Genomic DNA, 21,887 nt, shown 5'->3' with positions numbered 1-21,887 from the left:
GAAGTGTCTTTTAATTTCATGGCTGCAGTCACCATCTGCAGTGATTTCGGAGCCAAAAAAAATAAAGTCTGACACTGTTTCCACTGTTTCCCCATCTATTTCCCATGGAGTGATGGGACTGGATGCCATGATCTTCGTTTTCTGAATGTTGAGCTTTAAGCCAACTTTTTCACTCTCCTCTTTCCCTTTCATCAAGAGGCTTTTTAGTTCCTCTTCACTTTCTGCCATAAGGGTGGTGTCATCTGCATATCTGAGGTTATTGATATTTCTCCTGGCAATCTTGATTCCAGCTTGATAGATTGGCTTAAACCTAAACTTTAAACCTTACAATCAAGCCTACACTTTACAAGTGAAATAAAGGAGCCTGAGTGTTTAACCCTTAATGTTTTATACATTTGCTCCATATTTGATGTGGTTTGTTATTTATTTGTGTTTCCAAAAATGAAATGTATTTATATAACATGAAAGAAAAATTAATAAATAACACTGAATTAGTTACTGAAGAAATAACTTGAGTCAGGTGGACATAGCTGTGAAATCAGAATTACTCATGGTTTTTGTCCTTAGCTCTGCCATCCTTGAACATTCAGCCAAGATGCTAAAATCTGCAGAAAGCACTTGGTCATCAGGTAGCAGCCAACTAGTTAACAGGAGTCTTGGAGAAAGTTTTCAGTTCCAATGGGACTTTCCAATCTTCACATAGTGATAGAAATTTCACTACTATCATATAGCAGAAAGCCAAGTACTATTAAACACAGATCAAGATTTTTTTTTTAAATTGTAGAACTTCAGATATCAGTGTTTTAGAGACAAACTTGCCTCCTCAAATTGTTTTGGGTGACACCTCAACTTCTCATTTCTATGCCATCTCACAAGCTTCTCATTTCTATGCCATCTCACAAGCTTTATCTCATCAGGAAACTCCATCTATTGATAGTCTGTTGTAAAAGGAGCCATGTTTATTATTCACTCAGATAAAACAGTATAAATGTATCTACTTAATAGCAATTAAATGTCTTCTTATGAAGGCATTTTTATATGCATTTCCAATAGAGATAACTTAGAGCATAGTCATAGAGTGATGAAAATGTTGAAGTAAGGAAGAAGCTTTACTTATTTTCTGTTTTTGATGCATGTGTCAAATTATTTTTCCCCTCTATCAGTTAAAAATACAGCAAAGATTAAGGAAAATGATAGAATATTCATTAGCAAAAATACTTTTGAAAATATTAAAAATTAATTACTAATTTTTATAAATTTTAATTACAACAGATACTTTTACTTTTGACCAGCTTAAGCATGCAAATAAAAAATATTGAATAATTTGAAATAGTATTTAAACACATTCTGAAAATATTCTGATATATTTTTTAAATGTATACATTTGTATGCCTGTGTTCAATTTTTAAGATAACAGTTTGAGGTGATATTCTGGCATCAGCATACATAAGCACTAGTGTTATCTGAATCAGTAACTTAAATTGTTTTTTTTTCAGAGAATTCTTCAAAGAAACTTTAATATATGTATCTTTACTTTTTTCACATTTTATTTCAGAAACCTTCACTGGGTATTATACTTTCTCAGAGACTTTCAACACTTTATTTTTCTCAAGTGATTCTATAACTTTAGAAAAGACACAATCCAATCTCTTAGAAAATGGCCTTTGTTATAAAAAATGTCCTCATTTCCTTCTCTAGAAAAGATACACTAAAAATAAACCTAGGTTTTTGCTCTTTCCTGTCTTCTTCACCATCTCTCTTCCTTCCTCCTGGTGATTGGTAGACATTCAGTCATGTTTCTTTCACTGTCTTTGAAAATTGGTTCCATTATTTACAGTACTATCTCTGGAGCTGACATTTTTTTCCATTTTTCAATATTAAATATTTTGTTTCAATTTTTGGAATTGCAAGCCTAGCCATTTTTTCCCTATATTTGTCAGTCAAAAGATTGAAAATAAATTAACCAAAACAAGTTGAAAACTTTACATACTTATAATAATTTGTATTGGTTACTACTGAATGTGGCAAATAGTCTATTTGATTCACTCAGCACCCTTTACAACTCCATTCTCCCTTCATTTCATATGGTAGAGCTGGAAAATTAAATTCTAAAACCCACGCCCCCTTCAAGGGACTGGAGATACAATGTGAGTAAAGAGATGGCCTAGGTGAGAGGCAATGGATAAGTCGGTCACTGGAAGACAATGTGGCAAGTGCTCTGACAAGGAAGTGTATGTACAAAGGGCTCTAGGCACACACAGGAATATTTACCATTTCTTAACTCATTTCATGTCTACAATCTCTGGAGGTAAAGTTGATATAGTGATGTCCCTGGCAGTCCAGAGGTTAAGACTCCACGCCTGCACTGCAGGGGACACGGGTTTGATCCCTGGCTGGGGCATCACCGACTCCATGGACATGAGTTTGAGCAACCTCCAGGAGTTGGAGATGCATAGGGAAACCTGGCATGCTGCAGCCCATGGGGTTGCAAAAAGTCGGGCACGACTGAGCGACTGAACTGAACTGAACTGAACCGGGGATCTAAGATCCTGAATACTCTGCTGCATGGCCAAAAAAACAAAATTTTTTTTAAGTTGATATAAACACATCAGTTACTGCCATGTGCCAACTGCAAAGCTTCTCCTGACAGCCTGGTGCTTTGCTGAGAGGGAAGTATGGAGATTTCCCCCATTGCTTAGTCCTGTGATTTTGAAGAGATCATTTTAAAATGGCACCAGAACGCGTTCTAAATAAGAAACCAAAATCATTGTCCTTCTACTATGTTCTGCACTTTATTTCCCCTTTTTAAACTTTCTGTTTACAGATCCTTGGAGTCATCTTGAGTTCAATTCTTTCTTCATATCTAGGCTGTCACCCATTCCTGTCAGTTCTCCCCTGGTACTGCGCTGTATTTTTCTCTTCTAAATTCTTTCTTTTTCCTTGCATTAGCCAAGGATTTTATCCTGATATTAATAATACTGTTAGTTGCTCACTCGTGTCCAACTCTGTGTGACTCCATGGTCTGCAGCCTGCCAGGCTCTTCTGTCCATGGAATTCTCCAGGTAAGAATACTGGAGTGTATAATCATTCCCTTCTCCAAGGGATCTTCCCAACCCAGGGATCAAACCCAGGTCTCCTGCAGAGCAGGCAGATTCTTTATGGGGAACCATGAGGGAAGCCCAAAGATCTTATCACCTCCTTCACAAGTTTTACAAAATTTCCTGTCTGATCTTTTGGATTCTATTTTGTCCTTCTAACTCCACCTCTATCATAGTCTGTGATTACTTTTGCTAATGATGGTCTCAAAACTCTGAAAAATTGTGTGTTGCGTGCAGAAGGCTGGGTGATTGACCATTATGCATTACTCCCTCCTTGTTTGTCCTAGAACTCTGCAAATGCCTCCCACTATAGCCTTGGCTATGTGACTGGCTTTAGCAGTGAAATATGGCAGAATGAGTATGCCAGCCAGTTCTGCATCAAAGCCTGAGACATCATATGACTTCCCTTGATATTCTGTGAGCCTGTAGTCCATCAAGAGGAAAGCATGACCCTGGTAACCACTATGTCCCCAGAACTGATAGGAAGGGGCACACCTGAGCCTGAGCTGGAAGCCTGAAGTCTGGCGTGACCCAACCCCACTGGTGATGTTAATTTTGATCACCCGGCCAATATGTTGTACAATTTTGGCACTGTATTGTTACCAATCAGTAATCTGTGGGGGAGATTCCTTACCACCATGTAAATATACTCCTTGTATAAGTTTTTCCTAAATTGACTATCCATTGATGATTCTTGCTTGATCCAATCTTTACTATGATGGATGTGAAATTATTACCATTCCCTCCATATTTATCAATTGACTTTTCCTCCTATCATCTACTAGTCTGCTTATCTGTCATCTATCTATCTATCTTTCTATCTATCTATCTAATGTGGCTCCAGTGGTAAAGAATCTGCCTGCCAATGCAGGAGATGCAAGAGACATGGGTTCAATCCCTGGGTCTGGAAGATCTCCTGGACTAGGAAAAGGCAACCTGCTCCAGTATTCTTGCTTGGAAAACCCCATGGATAGAAGAACCTGACTGGCTACAGTCCATGGGGTCACAAAGAGTCAGACATGACTGAGCACACATCTGTCCGTACATTCATCAATCATCATCTTTCCATCAATAATCTATTCATTATTGGTATGAACTGATATTTTTTCTTTCAATGGTTTAAATTCTTTAGTGTTCTTAATTATTTTGGTTCTCAAATTGTCCTGGATTTGGTCAGTGGAAGCCCCTTCCATCTGGGTCCTATGTCTTTTACAAATGTACCCATCAGTTTTTAAGGACTTCTTTAATTTGTGACATCAAAAGAGGCTCTGTGCCCCGGTGCTGGGATCACCCATTGATCTGTGGAGTGCTATTTCCTTTTAGTGGGGGTGATATTAGAGATCATGTTCTAGGTGCTTAGTGTAGCACTATGCTTTTTATTTTTAAAACATCAATAATGCTTTTGGTGATAATATTAAAATATGGTTAATGATATTTATATTGAATCACTTACATATCAATGAGCTCATCTGAAGATATTCTGTACACATATTTTTAATATGAGATTGGACACCAACTTTCATACGGTCAAAGTAAAAATGTGTTTAAAAAAACTATGACTCCCGTGAATCTATTTTGTGCAAATCATAAGGTGTCTAACCACAAGCTGCTTTGGCGATAATGTCTCACAAACGGGTCTTTTGTGGTCAGGCTCTGCTGTCTGCTATGGGATTTTTTTCAAAGTGAACCCTTTGCTTGGCTTGGCTGATGTGGACACTAAGGTCTGAACTAGAGAAAACGGGCTAAATTTTTAAGCTTATCCTTACTTAAGAGGAATGAGTCATCTTGGATCTGAATTACATAGGACCACAGAAAATATACAGTCTTGCTTTCTCTTGGCTGTATTGAAACAGTCATCTTAGGAATATTTTTTTCCCTTATTTCTTGGCAAAGTCACCAGGCACTAGAGAGCTGGCTGGAATAAACTCTTGTGGTAGAAATTCTGAGACAGGTTCCAGTCGAGGTACAGTCTTCCTTTCTCCAGCAACTGGGGAAATGAGACAGGACTGGAAGAGGTTGTCTACAACCAGATCTGAATAACATCACACATAAAATACAGATCGCGGTGCACAAATTCTCTGTTTTGATTATCAAGTTCTTTCTTTTCATTTTCAAGCTGCTTTTCTCAGTGGTGTTATAAAATTGTCTGAAGTACATGAAAAATCTTCTTGGTTTTTTTGCTATTTTTAGTGAATTATTTCCCTAAGCTTTCAAAGAAACTTTCCTTTTCTTTATTAGTTAGAATAGTTGTGTTCTCATTCTCTTTAAGATTTTCAAAGCAATGATCAAATGAAAGTATTGAAAGTTTGATGAAAATCACTTGTATCATACAATTCTGGAACTAAAAAGCTTTTATTAATATTACTCTAATAAACATCTTTCTGTTGCTTTATGTTTTAGTAACATTCTGATATATCATGGCTTACTTTTTTGTATCATTAACAACTATTTTGACAGCTTCCACTGATTTTAGAGCATCCTAGTAACTAAATTTTAAAAAATAATTTTTTCAACACTTGAATGCTCATAATATAATTTCTCATTTAAAGTTTGTTAGTAGGACGGAGGAGCCTGGAAGGCTGCAGTCCATGGGGTCGCTGAGGGTCGGACACGACTGAGTGACTTCACTTTCACTTTTCATTTTCATGCATTGGAGAAGGAAATGGCAACCCACTCCAGTGTTCTTGCCTGGAGAATCCCAGGGACGACAGAGCCTAGTGGGTGGCCGTCTATGCGGTTGCACAGAGTCGGACACGACTGAAGCGACTTAGCAGCAGCAGCAGCAGTATTGTAAAATAACTACAATATTAGAAAGACTAAATCTAGACAATACTAAAATATTATAATAATATAATAATGAAAGTCAAAGTGTTAGTTGCTCAGACATGACCAACCCTTTGCGACAAAATGGACTGTAAATCCGCCAGGCTCCTCTGTCCATGGAATTCTCCAGGCAAGAATACTGGAGTGGGTTACCATTCCCTTCTCCAGGGGATCTTTCTGACTTGAGGATCAAACCTGAGTCTCTTGAATCGCACGCAGATTCTTTACCATCTGAGCCACCAAGGAAAGCCCAACATAATAATAAAGCAATGTATAGAATAATAACATGAGTGGAAGAAAACTTATAGCTTTTGCTAGATTTTCTAAAGCTTATATTTTAGATTTTCTGATGCATGCATGTTAAGTTGCTTCAGTCGTATCTGACTCTTTGCAACCCTGTGGACCACAGCCCACCAGGTTATTTCCATGGGATTCTCCAGGCAAGAATACTGGAGAGGGTTGCCATTCCCTTTTCCAAGGGATCTTCTCTTATTAGATTTGTTGTATCCTTCCATCTCTTTGAAGTGTTTGTATGCCCATATTTGTCATTGGCTGTATTAGCTAATACACAGTTTACACAGTTAACAAGTTCTTCATACTTGCAATGCGTGTGTGTGTGCACAGTCACTCAGTTGTGTCTGACTCTTTGCGACCCCATGGACTGTAGGCCACCAGGCTCCTCTGTCCATGGGATTCTCCAGGCAAGAGTATTGGAGTGGGTTGCCATGCCCTTCTCCAGGGGATCTTTCCAACCTAGGGATCAAACCCATGTCTCCTGTGTCTCCTGCTTTGCAGGCGGATTCTTTACCCACTGTGCCATAGTTTTGTTTGGTTTCCATGACACACTTTCTTGTTCTTTTCTTTAATGCTCTGACTTCTCTTCCTTAGTCATCTTGTAAGTTGATTATTCTCTGCCCATTCCCATCACTGCTCAAGGTCCCATGGTAAACCTTCTTCCATTCTCAGTCTACATATACTCTCTGCATTATTCTATTAGTCCCTTGACAAGGTTTCTTAATCTAGAACCCAAAGGGAAATTCAGAGTGTTTAAAAACATTGCTGTGTGTAAGTTCATTTTCACCATAGCATTAACCACCTTCTTGAAGGCAAGGATGACAAAATTAATGATAATAATAATAAACAATGATTGATCTATATATACTATTGATTCCCTTGTTGTGGTCTCTCTCCTGTTTACCACACTGAAATCTTCCTGTACCCTCCAAATCCTCCTGTGCTCTTGTTCAGTGAATATTATTACCATCTGTATAGGGGCCCATGTTGGTAACATCAAAATTATATATGAGTCTTTCCCTTTTCCTTTAACCCATGCAACACATGCAATAGAAACCAGAGTTCTAACCATGCTACCATACCAACATTTCAAGGGTTCTTCCACTCCTCCATACCCAGTAGAAAAGCTATCAATATTTCCTGCTTCTATAACAGTTTTCTAAGAGATGTAGCCCCTTCAATCTCTTCTCCATCCCAAGGAGTCTTTTCAAAAAATTAAACTGATGATATTCTAGTTTAGCATTAAAACTAGTGTTTGCTTCCATGATTCAAAGAATAAACACAGATTGTACCTTTGCATATAGGATTTTATGACCGTTCTCTGCAGGCATCAGGTAAGAATCCCTCATTCTCAGTCTATGTGCTAGTCACACTACTATTCTAAGATCTCCTGATCCTGCCTCCAGATTTTGACAGGTTCTTTCTCCCTGAAAAACTTGTTTTTTCTCCACCATTCCTCTTACTTGTCTTCATGCCTACAGTTGGACCTTAGTTTCACTAAATGTGATCATATGCCTAGTGGACAGAGATTAGTTAGACACATCTCCTAAGTAACCCCACAGTTGTCTATAATTCCTCTGGCACCGCACTGTGCAGACACTTTACCATCAATCTACATTTGCATAATCTTCCACCATATCTCTTACTCCAACCATCCCCAAATATATAGCCAAGTCAAATCAGTCCTTGCTGTGCAAATGCAGTTTCAAGACAAGCTGCGTAGGCATACCTTCAACAAGACTGCCAATGCTAAACTCATCTTATGGGGAAATTCTGGAGCTTCCACCTGACATTTCTTCTAATTTATTTAAATATATTTACCTGTTGCTTCTGTATGGCTGCAAATGTTCCAGTGGCAGGGATAGACCCTCCAACTCCCACCCTCTGCCTTCTGTTTCATCCCTAATACAAACCTGCTACAGTGCACAGTATACATATTATATGATTCATAATTTTTCTGAATATTAGTATATCTGTGACCTACAATTTCAAACAAAGCTGGGCTTCAAGTAAAAGTTTATAGTGAGTAAATAGAGTGCTCCTTCTAGTTAAAATACATTCACCAATGCCTATTGGATCATGCAATTTAACAAGCTACAAATCCTAATTGTAAAGCTTTTTTGCATTGTGACCACACATTCATTCATAGAAATTTTGTCAGATGCCTTCATGAAACCCACATGCACTCTGTCTACAACTGATATTACTACTAAACTTTCAGAAAACAAATAGAAAGTGAAAAGCTCAGACTCTAGAGCAGTGTCCATCCCTGAATAGCTCATAGGCTAGGGAAACATGTGTGTAATTGAACACCGCACAAAGTCACAGGGGCCAAAAGAGAGATCCAAGGAAAGTGATCTGCAGGAGCAAGGAAACAAGGAAAAGCAGCTGGCCAAGTCTGCCATTGGTCCACCATTTTATTCATTGGACGTACTTTGAAAGGAAAAACCTAGACAGTGTATTATAAAGCAGAGACATCACTTTGCCAAAAAAGGTCCATATAATCAAAGCTATGGTTTTTCCAGGAATTATGTATGGATGTGAGAATTTGACCATAAAGAAGGCTGAGCACTGAAGAATTGATGCTTTTGAATTGCAGTGCTGGAGAAGACTCTTGAGAGTCTGTTGGACTGCAAGATCAAACTAGTTAATCTAAAAGGAAATCAGTCCTGAATATTCATTGGAAAGACTGATGCTGAAGCTGAAGCTCCAATACTTTGTCTACTTGATGCAAAGGGCTGACTCATTGGAAAAGAGCTTGATGCTGGGAAAGATTGAAGGTAAAAAGGGAAAGGGGTGGCATAGGATGAGATGGTTGGATAGCATTGCCTACTCAATGGACATGAATTTGAACAAATTCCAGGAGATAGTGGAGGATAGAGGAGTCTGGCATGCCACAGTCCATGGGGTTGCAAAAATCAGACATGACTTAGTATCTGAACAGCAGCAACATACCAATCTGTTTTCCAGTGAATACTAATTTCCTTTCCACTGGCTCACATCTCAAATAATTAACCAGTTGCTCTGGAGCTTTGCCCTAATTCTATGAGAACACAAATTCAAGGAATAAAAAGCACAGAAGGAAAAGATGATCCATAAATGGATTTGTTGAAGATACCTTCTAAAACTTTTTGAAAGCAGGGTAACATTTATTCTTCTCTACTGTTTCCTTAATGACTACTGATGGTAGCTGAGGGCTCTCTGGGACAAGTTCTTGCAGTACCTTTGAACAATTCATCTGGGTCCAGAAAATTGGATTCATTTGAAAACCCTCTTGCAATCTCTTCACTAATCTTTCAGTTTCAATTCCCCATCCTTGATATATTTTCCACTCTTTCCAGCCTGAAGATTATTCTCTTTGACAGGAAGGACAGAAATAAAATAGGAGGCTCCTATTTCCTTTCTCTCTTTCTTGTATTGTTAACTTTATGCCATCTGTCCATAATCAATAGGATTACTTCTTCATACTTTCCTTGGTCAGGACAGAACTATAAAACATGCTATTTTCAGCTTCTTCTGAACATTAGTCTTTATAACAGGATGCTAGACTGGATACTGAATGTTCATATATTAACATTTCCTTAGTTGCTACTTTTTTCTAGATTAAAAAATGTTTCAAATAATCTAACATTAATTCTATATTCATTTGTAGATACTAGAAACTCATTCACTGTTCATGTTGTACCCTCTTTCAGAGATGTCTAGCTGAGGTGCTGTAGGGCTAATTTTCCTCCAGGCACCATGACATTACATGGGCAAGGGAAACTATTTTTTTCTAGTTCCAAGGACACTCCTCTTTCCAGAAGTTTCTCTCTCATCTTTTCATTAACAACAGAATTATTTTTCCTAGAGAAAGTACTGCAATCCCTTTAAGTGTCCTTCAAGAGATTTTCCACACAAATAAAGCAAATGCATATGTGTAAATTTGCAAATACACATGCTAAACAAATACTAGTGTGTTTGTCTGCTCAGGCTGCCATAACACAATGTTACAGACTGGGTAGAAGGTAGACATCTAAGACCAAAATGTTGGAAGGTTTGCTTTCTTCTAAGGTCACTTTGGCTTGCGGATAGTTGCATTCCTTCCCACGTCCTCACGTGACCACAACTCAGTGTGTGTATTGCCTGTGTTCTAATTTCTTCTTATAAGGAACCAGTCATATTCCATGAGGAACCCCATCCACACAACTTCAATTTACTTTCATTAACTCTTTAAAGACCCCATCTTTAACTACAGTCACATTCTTAGGCACTGGGTTTAGAATTTTTAAATATGAATTTGGGAACTTAAAAGTCATCTCACAACAAATATTTTGCCAAAAACACAGTTCTCATATTTTCCCTTAAAAATATATCTTAGACATCTCTGATTTAAGTTATGTATGTTGTTGTTTAGTCACTCAATCGTGTCTGGCTTTTTGCAACCTCATGGACTGTAGCCCACCAGGCTCTTCTGTCTATGGGATTCCCCAGGCAAGAATATTGGAGTGGGTTTCCATTTCCTTCTCCAGGGAATCTTCCTGACCGACGTATCCAACTTGCAGCTCCTGCATTGGCAGGTGGATTCTTTACTATTGAGCCACCTGGGAAGCTGAAGAAGTATATATATGAGAAGGCAATGGCACCTCACTCCAGCACTCTTGCCTGGAAACTCCCACGGATGGAGGATCCTGGTAGGCTGCAGTCCATGGGATCGCGAAGAGTCCGACACCACTGCGCGACTTCACTTTCACTTTTCACTTTCATGCATTGGAGAAGGAAATGGCAACCCACTCCAGTGTTCTTGCCTGGAGAATCCCAGGGACGGCGGAGCCTGGTGGGTTGCCGTCTATAGGGTTGCACAGAGTCGGACACGACTGAAGTGACTTAGCAGCAGCATATATACATATATATATAGTTCTAACTTTTTAAAACATACTTTTTTATATAAATGTGTCATAATAATCTTTTCCATTCCTTTAATGACAAAAACATTTTCAAATATAAAAAGGTATTTCAGTGAATAATATTAAATATAGGTCATTTTACATATATGGATATATGTGTAGGATATATTCCCAATAGTGGAATACAATTAGGGCAAAAAGTAACAGTGATTTAAAAATATTTTTTGTAACTAGTATTGAATTGCCTTCCTTATAGTTGTACTAATTTATATTTTCAGCAAAAGGTATGAAAGTGCCTCTGGGTTACCAAGTTGTTTAATGTTTGCCAATACATGTAAGTGAAAACTGCATTTTTTCCTAATTTTTATATTTCCTTTATTATAAGGGAGCTCAATTGTCTTTTCATGTTTACAAGTCATATATTTGTATATCATTTTCTGTGATCTGCTTTTTCATATACTTTGCAAAATTTTTACTGTTTTTAATTATTTTCTCTTTAATTGGAAGAAATATTTTACACATTAGGGAAATTAACATTTAATACATTAAAGAAATTAACTTTGTCATGTGGGGCTGCAAATTTTTCTCATTTGTCTGTTGTCTTTTGATATTTTTCTTTTTGTTTGTTTATTTAAGCAGAACTATTGTACTGTTGAAGTACTATATAGTTGAATTTATCAATATATTTTTATGAGGCTTCTGGAATTTTATGCCACTTAAAAGGCCTTTACCATTCTGAGACTGTAAAAGAACTCCATATGCTTACATTTTTCTACTAATACTTTGTTTAATTTTTCATCTATAATTCTTGAATCTATGTGGAATTTATTATATGTGAGGTAGAAATATAAACTTGTTTATTTATACCAAATGGCTAACCTATTATCCCAATGACTAGTTTACTTAGAATCCATATTTCCTTACTTAACTTGAAATGTTCTCTTTATCAAATGAAAAAAAAAAGGCTTATATGTTTAAAGGATTTTCTATTCTGTTCTATCTAGTTATAAGCATATACTACTCTGTTTTTAGATAGTTAGCTTTATAATGTGGTTTAACAATTTACAGACAGCAGAAACATTATTTTGCCAACAAAGGTCTGTCTAGTCAAGCTATGGTTTTTCCAGTAGTCATGTATGGATGTGAGAATTGGACTATAAAGAACCCTGAGCACCGAAGAATTGATGCTTTTGAACTGTGGTGTTGAAGAAGACTCTTGAGAGTCCCTTGGACTGCAAGGAGATCCAACCCCTCCATCCTAAAGGAAATCAGTCTTGAATATTCCTTGGAAGGACTGATGCTGAAGCTGAAACTTCAATACTTTGACCACCTGATGTGAAGAACTGACTCATCTGAATAGACCCTGATGCTGGGAAAGATTGAAGGCAGGAGGAGAAAAGGATGACAGAGGATGAGATGGTTGGATGGCATCACCGACTCAATGGACATGAGTTTGAGTAAACTCCAAGAGTTGGCGATGGACAGGGAGGCCTGGAGTGTTGCAGTCCATGAGGTTGCAAAGAGTCGGACACGACTGAGTGACTGATCTGACTGACTGACTGACCTCATTATGCTGTTGTTTTTTTCCTTTTTGGAAATATAAGTGAACTTTCCATTTGTTTAAATGGGTATGTTTTTGTGTCTTTCAGCAAAGTTTTCTTCTTGTAGATGGTGCCTATTACTTGTTAAATTTACCTTCAGTACTTCAACTATTTCTTAAATGTATTTATTTATTTGGCTGCATCAAGCTTTAGTTTGGGCATGTGGGATTTTCACTGTGCCATGTAGGGTTGTTTACTGTGGTGTACAGGCTCTTTAGCTATGGTGTACAGGCTTAGTTGCCCTGTGGCATGTGGGATCTTAGTTTCCTGATCAGGGATTGAACCTGCATCCTCTGCATTGCAAGATGGATCCTTAACCACTGGACCACCAGGGAAGTTTCACGCATTTCAACAAATTTTTTTTCTTTTGCTACCAGCAAAGATTTTTCCTCCTATAAACTGGTTTTTACTTTCATTAACTAGACTCTGAAGCAGCATTCCAAATAGTTTATTATGGTCCTTAGAGCACTGTGATATTTTCTGTAATATGTGCATGTTTACATATATTCCCATATAGAGAAATTCCTCCCTTATTTTTCTTGCTATAGCACTTAGCATAAATACTGTATCAATACAGACATTTATAAACATGTTTAAAATGCTTTTCTACCTAGTTATGTTCCAGGATAAACTGAGGTCTTATTTTTAAAATAATGGTTTTATTTTTAAAATACCTGTATTTTTTTTATGTAAAGCATCTACATTTAAATCTCTTGATCTTCCTGTTATTTAAATAAAACTTTTCATTGCTGTATTACCATTGCTGGTTTACTTCAGAGAAAATCATAAATAAATATGAAAATGAAAGTGTGTAATACTAAAACTGACTTAGGAAAATAGAGTTCTTTAATATCTTTGGCCAAAACAACATCACAACAAGAAACCGACAAGTTTTTCTGTGGGTGCAAATGATCACAGACAAGCTCATTTTATTTCATGTTTACATCAAAATACAAATAATTGTATTAGTACATGCTCCTAATCCATTCTTGGCTTGAGAATTGTAAGCGCATAGAAAGAGAATTTGTTCCCAGAGCTTTTTCAGCTACAATACTCTGTGTGGTCATGTGGGTACAGTTTCTCATTCTGGGACTTGTAATAGTGATTATGATGTATTATAAGAATAAGCATTGTTGAATAAATGAGCACTTTCCCCCTGAGGATATCATAAAATATATGAGGCTAACTAATCTTAGTAGAAATTTTGGTTGCAAACTAACCAAATAACTTTATCACGATAATAGCTCTAATATCCCTTTAGATGGTGTCTCTCTGTGACTCATTTTTATATTATTATCTTTTTACATAGATCATCAGAGTGATGTAATCCAAATTTTTTTTTTTACTGATTTCTTATATTAGATAGAATTTTCTAACCAACTTGATTATAGACTCACTGATAGTAAGGTTTATTCAGGATATATCTTTTTTTTCCTTTCTATAATAGTCCCCATCCATCAGCTCCTAGAGCTTAGAGTAGTTCTGAGCCCCCATTAACAAAAAAAATTAATATTTGTTGGAAAACTTTAGTTTTGAGATAATCAATTAAAAGAGGTAATCACCTGTGGTGCTTTAGTGGGATTTTTTTTTTGGGGGGTGGTGGTGGAAATAAATTGCATAAAATTATTGAGTCTTTAGACCTTTTGTGCTGTGCTCAGTCACTCAGTCATGTCTGACTCTTTGTGACCCCATGGACTGACTGTAGCCCACTGTGCTCCTCTGTCCATGGGGATTCTCCAGGCAAGAATACTGGAGTGGGTTGCCATGCCCTCCTCCAGGGGATCTTCCCAACCCAGGGATGGAACTCAGGTCTCCTGCATTGCAGGCAGATTCTTCTCCATCTGAACTACCAAGGAAGCCCTTAGACCGTTTGCTGCTGCTGCTGCTGAATCCCTTCAGTCGTGTCCGACCCCATAGACGGCAGCTACCAGGCTCCCCCCCGTCCCTGGGATTCTCCAGGCAAGAATACTGGAGTGGGTTGCCATGTCCTTCTCCAACGCATGAAAGTGAAAAGTGAAAGTGAAGTCGCTCAGTAGTGTCCGACCCTTTGCGACCCCATGGACTGCAGCCTACCAGGCTCCTCCACCCATGGGATTTTCCAGGCAAGAGTACTGGAGTGGATTGCCATGCCCTCCTCCAGGGGATCTTCCTGACCCAGGGATGGAACTCAGGTCTCCTGCACTGCAGGCAGATTCTTCTCCATCTGAACCACCAAGGAAGCCCTTAGACCATTTACTCCTATATTATTTCCACTTTCATTAAAAGTCTGGCACACACACCTAGTGAAAATGAAAGTTGCTCAGTCGTGTCCGACTGTTTGCAACTCCATGGACTATAAAGTCCATGGAATTCTCTAGGCCAGAATAGTGGAATGGGTAGTTGTTCCCTTCTCCAGGGGATCTTCCCAACCCAGGGATCGAACCTAGGTCTCCTGCATTGCAGGTGGATTCTTTACCAGCTGAGCCACAAGGGAAGCCCAAGAATACACCTAGAATGTTAATAATTACAGGGAAATAAGCTCTTAGACTCTCAGTAAAAAGTGTGCCCACATTTACTGCTGTACTATTTACTGCAACTGTACAATAAATTAGTATTTTTCTTAAAATTTTTAATTGAAGGATACTTGCTTTACAGAATTTTGTGGTTTTCTGTCATACATCAACAAGAATCAGCTATAGGTACTGGCTGATAAATAATTAGTATTATCAGTATTTATCTGATGATAATATTATCAGTTTATCAATTTATCATTATTTATCTGATAAATAAATTAGTATTTCTACCTTAAAACAATAATCTGGCCTCTGGCTGTCAGAAGTAAAGCAAAGCCTCTCTGGAGGAAGATAGTGTAATCGAGAGCATCACAAAATGTCAGGACCAAACAACTGAAAATGAAGAGAGAAAATGAACAATAGAAACAGATCACCACGTGATCCAACTATTGGAGATAGTAGAAACAGACTGGAACATAGTTCTGTGGACTACATTTCTCTGATAAAGTTCTGTGTCTGGTTATTTGAATTTTAACAGAAAATTAGAATTAGTAATAAAAAAAATCAAATGTACATTGTGGTACTAAAAAAATACACTAATTGACATTTTAAATGTAATAAATTGCTGAAATGATAGAACAGACACAGGATTTAAAAACTGGAATATAGTGGAGTATAAAATATCCATATACAAGCACACAGAAAGCAGGAAGAAAGAGAACAGAAATCACACGAGATACAGAGGCAAACTGCAATGCACATATAATTGAAGTTTCACACTGAGAGGAGAAAGAATGGAATAAAAGCAATCCTTGCAGAAATACATGCTGAAAACATTCCAAAACTGAAGAAAGACACCAAACTACAGATTCAAGAAGTAATATGAAACTCAAGCCGAATAAAGGAAAAACATACCTAGGCATTTATAAAATGCTGAAAACCTAACACAGAGCTTATAAATATCAGGGAGAAAAGGAACAAAAATAAGATTGTTAGTTAACGTTTCAAAGGGTGAAGCCAAAGGAAAATAAAACGTCATCTGGAAAGTGGGGAACAAAAATAATTGCCAATCTATGCTCTGCCAAGATAGTCTTAAAAAAAAAAAAAGATGAAGTAAACATACTTTCATACAAACAAATACTGAAAGAACATTTTTGCTATTTGAATAATATTAAAATATATGAAAGGCTCTTTCATAACGAAAATGATCCTTGATAAAATAATATAAATTCAAGAAGGAATAGATAAACAACAAGGACCTACTTGTATCTTGTAATAACAAGTCTGAAACAGTATATGTGTGTGTGTGTGTGTGTGTGTATCTCAATCACTTTGCTGTATACCTGAAACATTGTAAATCAACTATGCTGCTGCTAAGTCACTTCAGTCGTGTTCGACTCTGTGCGACCCCATAGACGGCAGCCCACCAGGCTCCCCCATCCCTGGGGTTCTCCAGGTAGAACACTGGAGTGGGTTGCCATTTCCTTCTCCAATGCATGAAAGTGAAAAGTGAAAGTGAAGTTGCTCAGTCGTGTCCAACTCTTCACAACCCCATGGACTGCAGCCTACCAGGCTCCTCTGTCCATGGGATTTGCCAGGCAAGAGAACTGGAGTGGGGTGCCATCACCTTCAATTAAAATGCAAAAAATTCAAATATAAGTAAAAAGAAGTGAAAGAAGGAATACAATGCATTACAGATCAACTCTGAGTCTAAAATCTCATGAAAATAGTTGCTCAGTTGTGTCCTGCTCTTTGTGACTCCATAGACTGTAGCCTGCCAGGCTCCTCTGTCCATGGAATTCTCCAGGCAAGAATACTGGGAGTAGGTTGCAATTTCCTTCTCCAGGGAATCTTTCAGACTCAGGGCTCAAACCTGGGTCTCCCACACTGCAGGCAGATTCTTTACCATCTGTGCCACCAGGGAAGTCCTATGTAAATATCATCAGCTCAAAAAATCCCAAATCTCATCAGTACATCTTTTATATAAAACATGGTAACACTCTGAGATATGATTCATCCTGAGGAAAAACTCCTCTCCATTTATGGATCTATAAAATTGGAAATTTTCTACTTCCACAATAAAACTGTAGGAGAAGCAGACATTCTCATTCTGAAAGGGAGAGATTGGAAGGAATAAAGGAATCACTAGTTCCAAGCAAGTTAGAAACCCATCCAAAAAAATTCCCCTCACTTTCAAAACCTGAAAATAATTCTCTGTGGTTCCATGCTTCACCTTCTGGGCCCACAGTGGCTCTGTTGGGCTTTATCCTCAGAGTTATCTTCCCTTTTTCTGAAGGGTAGTATATATTTGCAGGTGAGTAGGTGTATCAGCTCATTTCCCACCTGAGAAAATTCAGAAATCTGACAGTGTTCTCCTTCGGTCTTGCTTTTGTCTCTTTCAGTCCAAGTTGAAAGTGTTTCTGCTGTTACAACATTCTCAAACATCTTATCCATCTCCCCCTTCTGTCATGGGCTCTAGGACCTTGGACAAAGTCCTCCATAAATCTTTTCTGGAAAAACTCCATTTATCTATTCCTGGATTCTGCTGAGATGGATCCATGTGTCACCCAGCTAATCAGTTCATCCAAAGACAATCCAGCCATGCCCTTGAACTTCTTTCTAGGGTGCTGGGAGCCGGTGAGCATTCCACTCGTGACAAAGGTCATGAGGAAGGAGGCTCGGCATACGCAAAGGCGGGATCGAGCCTCAGGAGTCCCCCTGGATATTCTCGAGCATCTACCCCCCAAAAACCAGAGTCTGCTTACTTTATTGCTTTGTGCTCTCACCTCTGACTTTACTGGGGGCTGTCCCCCACCACAATCTCGCTCTCTCTGACAAAGAGTTAACTTACAGCTCCAATTAATAAAAGTTCCTGGGCAATTAGGAGTGTTTAAATCCAAACCCCTCAGATAGCTCTCTAACTCGCCTGACAAGTTTACCCGGACTCCTACAGCTATGCATACGATTGTTTTCAGTCTCCCAGCCTCGAGAGGCACGGGAAGCTTAAGATATTCAAATAGCTTAGAGCCTCTCAGAGAGTTAAAAACTGTCAAAATAAAACTAGTAAAAGATTTCATTGATGAGCCAATGCTTGTTGCCAAGTTTTCACATCCCCTGAATTGTATCCTTGAATGTGTATTAATTAATATAGTTGGTATGTAGAAAAAATAAGTAGTGGCCTTGGTGCTAGCAACTTTAGATCCTTAAGGTAATAAATTCTTTCCTTTGTTGTAAACCCATTACACATCCGCCCTATAGGAATGCAATTTTATCTTCGGAAGATGGGGCCAAACCTTAAAATAATTACTCTTAGAGAAAATAAGTCTTTGTTGATAAGTCTTTGTCAAGAGTCATAAAATGTTAGTAGGCCTTCTGGCCAGAAGATGATGTAAATCACCTAAACCATTTGTATATGATAAATTTGCAGGAAAGAAACCCTAGTTTTTGATAAGGATCAAAGACTGCTGACTTTGCATCCCCTATTATCCTCTATGTGTAACTTAGGGTATAAAAGCCCCTGTTGAAAATAAAGCTACGGGCCTTGCTCACCAACGCTTGGTCTCCCCATGTCATTTTTCTCCTCAATTTCCAGCTGAGTCTCCATCTGGAGCGTGGATATCCTCTGCGACCATTTATTTGCCTGAGCTTCTGAGACCCACTCGAGAAGGTGTCTAAGGTGGGGCACCTTCCGCTATTCGAGAGGGCGCCTGTGGCCTCCGTGGTCAGAGCTAACCTGGTGTCACGAGTTATATTGATTTTCCGCATAAACCAAGGTACTCAGCTTCTTTTCTCCACTGAATTTTCCTACTGAGCTATCCTCATTCTATTATTCTTTATATCTTTGATGAATAAATAAATAAATAGTCACCAACGCCGTCTCCCCTTCGAATACAGTGGATCAGCCGGGGCTGGACCCCGGCACTAGGGCACAGTTTCTCAACCATGAATTACTTAATTTTAACATCCTTTGCAGTCTGAATATACCAAGAACCTCCCAAATCATCAAGTGCTGGTTCCATTTTGCTTGGCAATTTATCACTTTTTCTCTTACATTTTACCATAAGCTACATGAAGAAATCAGGCCACACCCTCAACACTATCCTTGGAAATCTCTCCAGTTAAATATCCAGTTTTATCACTTATAAGTTCTGCTTTCCACACAACAGTACAACATAATTCAGCCCAATTTTCCTACTGCTATGTAACAATGGATTTCCTTCCGTTTAGCTTACAGAAATATGCTCCTAGCTTCCTTCTGAACTCTCCCATCAGTAATCCCTTTAATGCTCATGCATAGGTCTATTCTTTTCAAGGCAATCTAGGCTTTTTCTATCATGCTTCTTAAATTTCTTCTATGCAATGCCCTTTACCTAATTTTACAGATGCTTCCACATTTTTAGGTGTTTGTTACAGTATGACTCTATTTCTCAATATAAATGTAAGAGATGGCTTTCTAGGGCTACTGTAACAAATTACTATGAAAGTGGCTTAAAGAGAAACTTAATCTTTCACAGTCTGCAAACTAGACATTCTCAATCAATGTGCCAACCTGGCCATGCTTCCTGAGAATACTCCAGAGGAGAACCCTAGTCTGTTTCTTCCAGCTTCTTTTAGTCTTCAGCTGTTCCTTGGCTTTGTGGTTGCATAATTCCAGCCTGTACATCGTTTTCTCATGCCTTTCTCCTCCTCATTCTGTGTCTTCTCTTCTGTTTCTCAAAGGACTTTTCATTGAATTTAGGGTCCACCCTATTCTAGAATGATTTCCTCATCTCAACATCTTTATATTAATTACATCTGCAATGAGCTTTCTTTTTTTCTTTTAAATAAAGTCACATGCACTAATTCCTGGGATAAGGACATGGACACATCTTTTTTTGGAGGGGGTGGGGCACCAGTCAACTCAGTACAGCCTCTAACACATTTAAGTCCCCAGACTGTGACTTGATCATTAAGATATTTTATGGCTTTTCTCCCTTTCCCACTTTATCACTTTCTTTCTGGGATCATTTTCCAAATAAAATCTCTAATTTTTGTTCCAGGATGTGTCTTGAGAGGAATCCAAACCAAAGAATACAGGTGAAATATATTATGTGAAAACATAACATAAATTATATGATAGTATAACAAGTGTGAGAAGGTAAATGAATTTAAAATATTCAAAAATCTTTCATTTTTGATCTTCCTGGGTTGGGAAATCCCCTGAGAAGGAAATGGCACCTGATTCCAATACTCTAACCCTATGGACAGAGGAGCCTGGTGGGCTACAGTCCATAGGGTTGAAAAAAGTCGGACATGACTGAAGGAGTAACACTCTCACTTTTAATAAGTCAAGAATAAATGTTCTGATCTCTATGGTAAAAAATAAAAGAATGTAAAACATAAAATTAATACAGGAGGAAACTGAACAAAAAGTTCCTGATATTCTTTTCCTAAAAAGAGGGCATGGACAAGGGGGAAAGAGAACTGAGAAGTGATAGAAAACTAGAAACAGAGTAGAATGATGTAGATTTCAGTGCAAATATCTCAGCAAATATGTCAAATATAAATACAATTAATATTCTAATTAAAAGATAGATACTGTCATAGTGGTTATTAAAAAATATTTACTGTTACTATTAATAGAGACACTCCTTAGAGACGAGACAACAGAAAAGTTGAAAGTACGGAATGGGAAAAGGCTTAGCAGGCTAACAGTGTAAGTAAATGAATACAGCTACACTAAGCACATAAAATAGATGGCGAGGCTAGAATCAGTGGTAGAGATGAAACCATGATAAAGTATCGAGAACAGTTCTAAGTTCACAGACAACTAATGAAAGTGCTAATAAAAGTTTGTTCAATTTCTATTTTACCAAACAAGGATATTAGGGGAAAAAAATGGATTATCATTTTCTATCACCATCCATTTTATGAGAGATTTTACAACTCTAGTAGGATGAAAATGTTCTGAGAATAAAGAACATCCTTTGAAAAAGTAAATTTATGAAAAACTCACTACATTGCCTATATTGTTTTCATCCTACTGCACATTAGAAAAGCAAACTTTGTTACAAATCCATTAGTATTTTGCAAATTGTCCTCTACCAATACTCTTTTTTCCACCAAAAACTATTAGCTTATCAGACTATTCATGTTTTATAATAATTTAAGCAATCTCATTTTAACTAAATAGTAGACACATAATGCAATACTGAATCTGTTTTTTCCAGTTTCTTGTATAAATTTGATTTCTAAAATGAAATATTGTTAACTTCCCTCCCAAAATATTTGAATTATTTTAACTTGTTTCATGAGTAGAATTCAAGAAAAGCAATTTTACTAATTCCCAGTTTTCAGCTGGAAAATCTACCTCATCACAGTTGACTCTAACCATTATTTCCCTATAGTTTTTTCCCTCTTCCCAACACCAAAATTCCAGTGCCTTCCAAAGATACCAGGATTTCTACCAACAGCATTCTTCACAGAGCTAGAACAAATAATTTCACAATTTGTATGGAAATACAAAAAACCTCGAATAGCCAAAGCGATCTTGAAAAAGAAGAATGGAACTGGAGGAATCAACCTACCTGACTTCAGGCTCTACTACAAAGCCACAGTTATCAAGACAGTATGGTACTGGCACAAAGACAGAAATATAGATCAATGGAACAAAATAGAAAGCCCAGAGATAAATCCACACACATATGGACACCT

This window comes from Bubalus bubalis, chromosome 15 (assembly GCF_019923935.1).
Source record: "Bubalus bubalis isolate 160015118507 breed Murrah chromosome 15, NDDB_SH_1, whole genome shotgun sequence".
Lineage (NCBI taxonomy): Eukaryota > Metazoa > Chordata > Mammalia > Artiodactyla > Bovidae > Bubalus > Bubalus bubalis.
Note: the sequence above shows the minus strand (reverse complement) of the source record.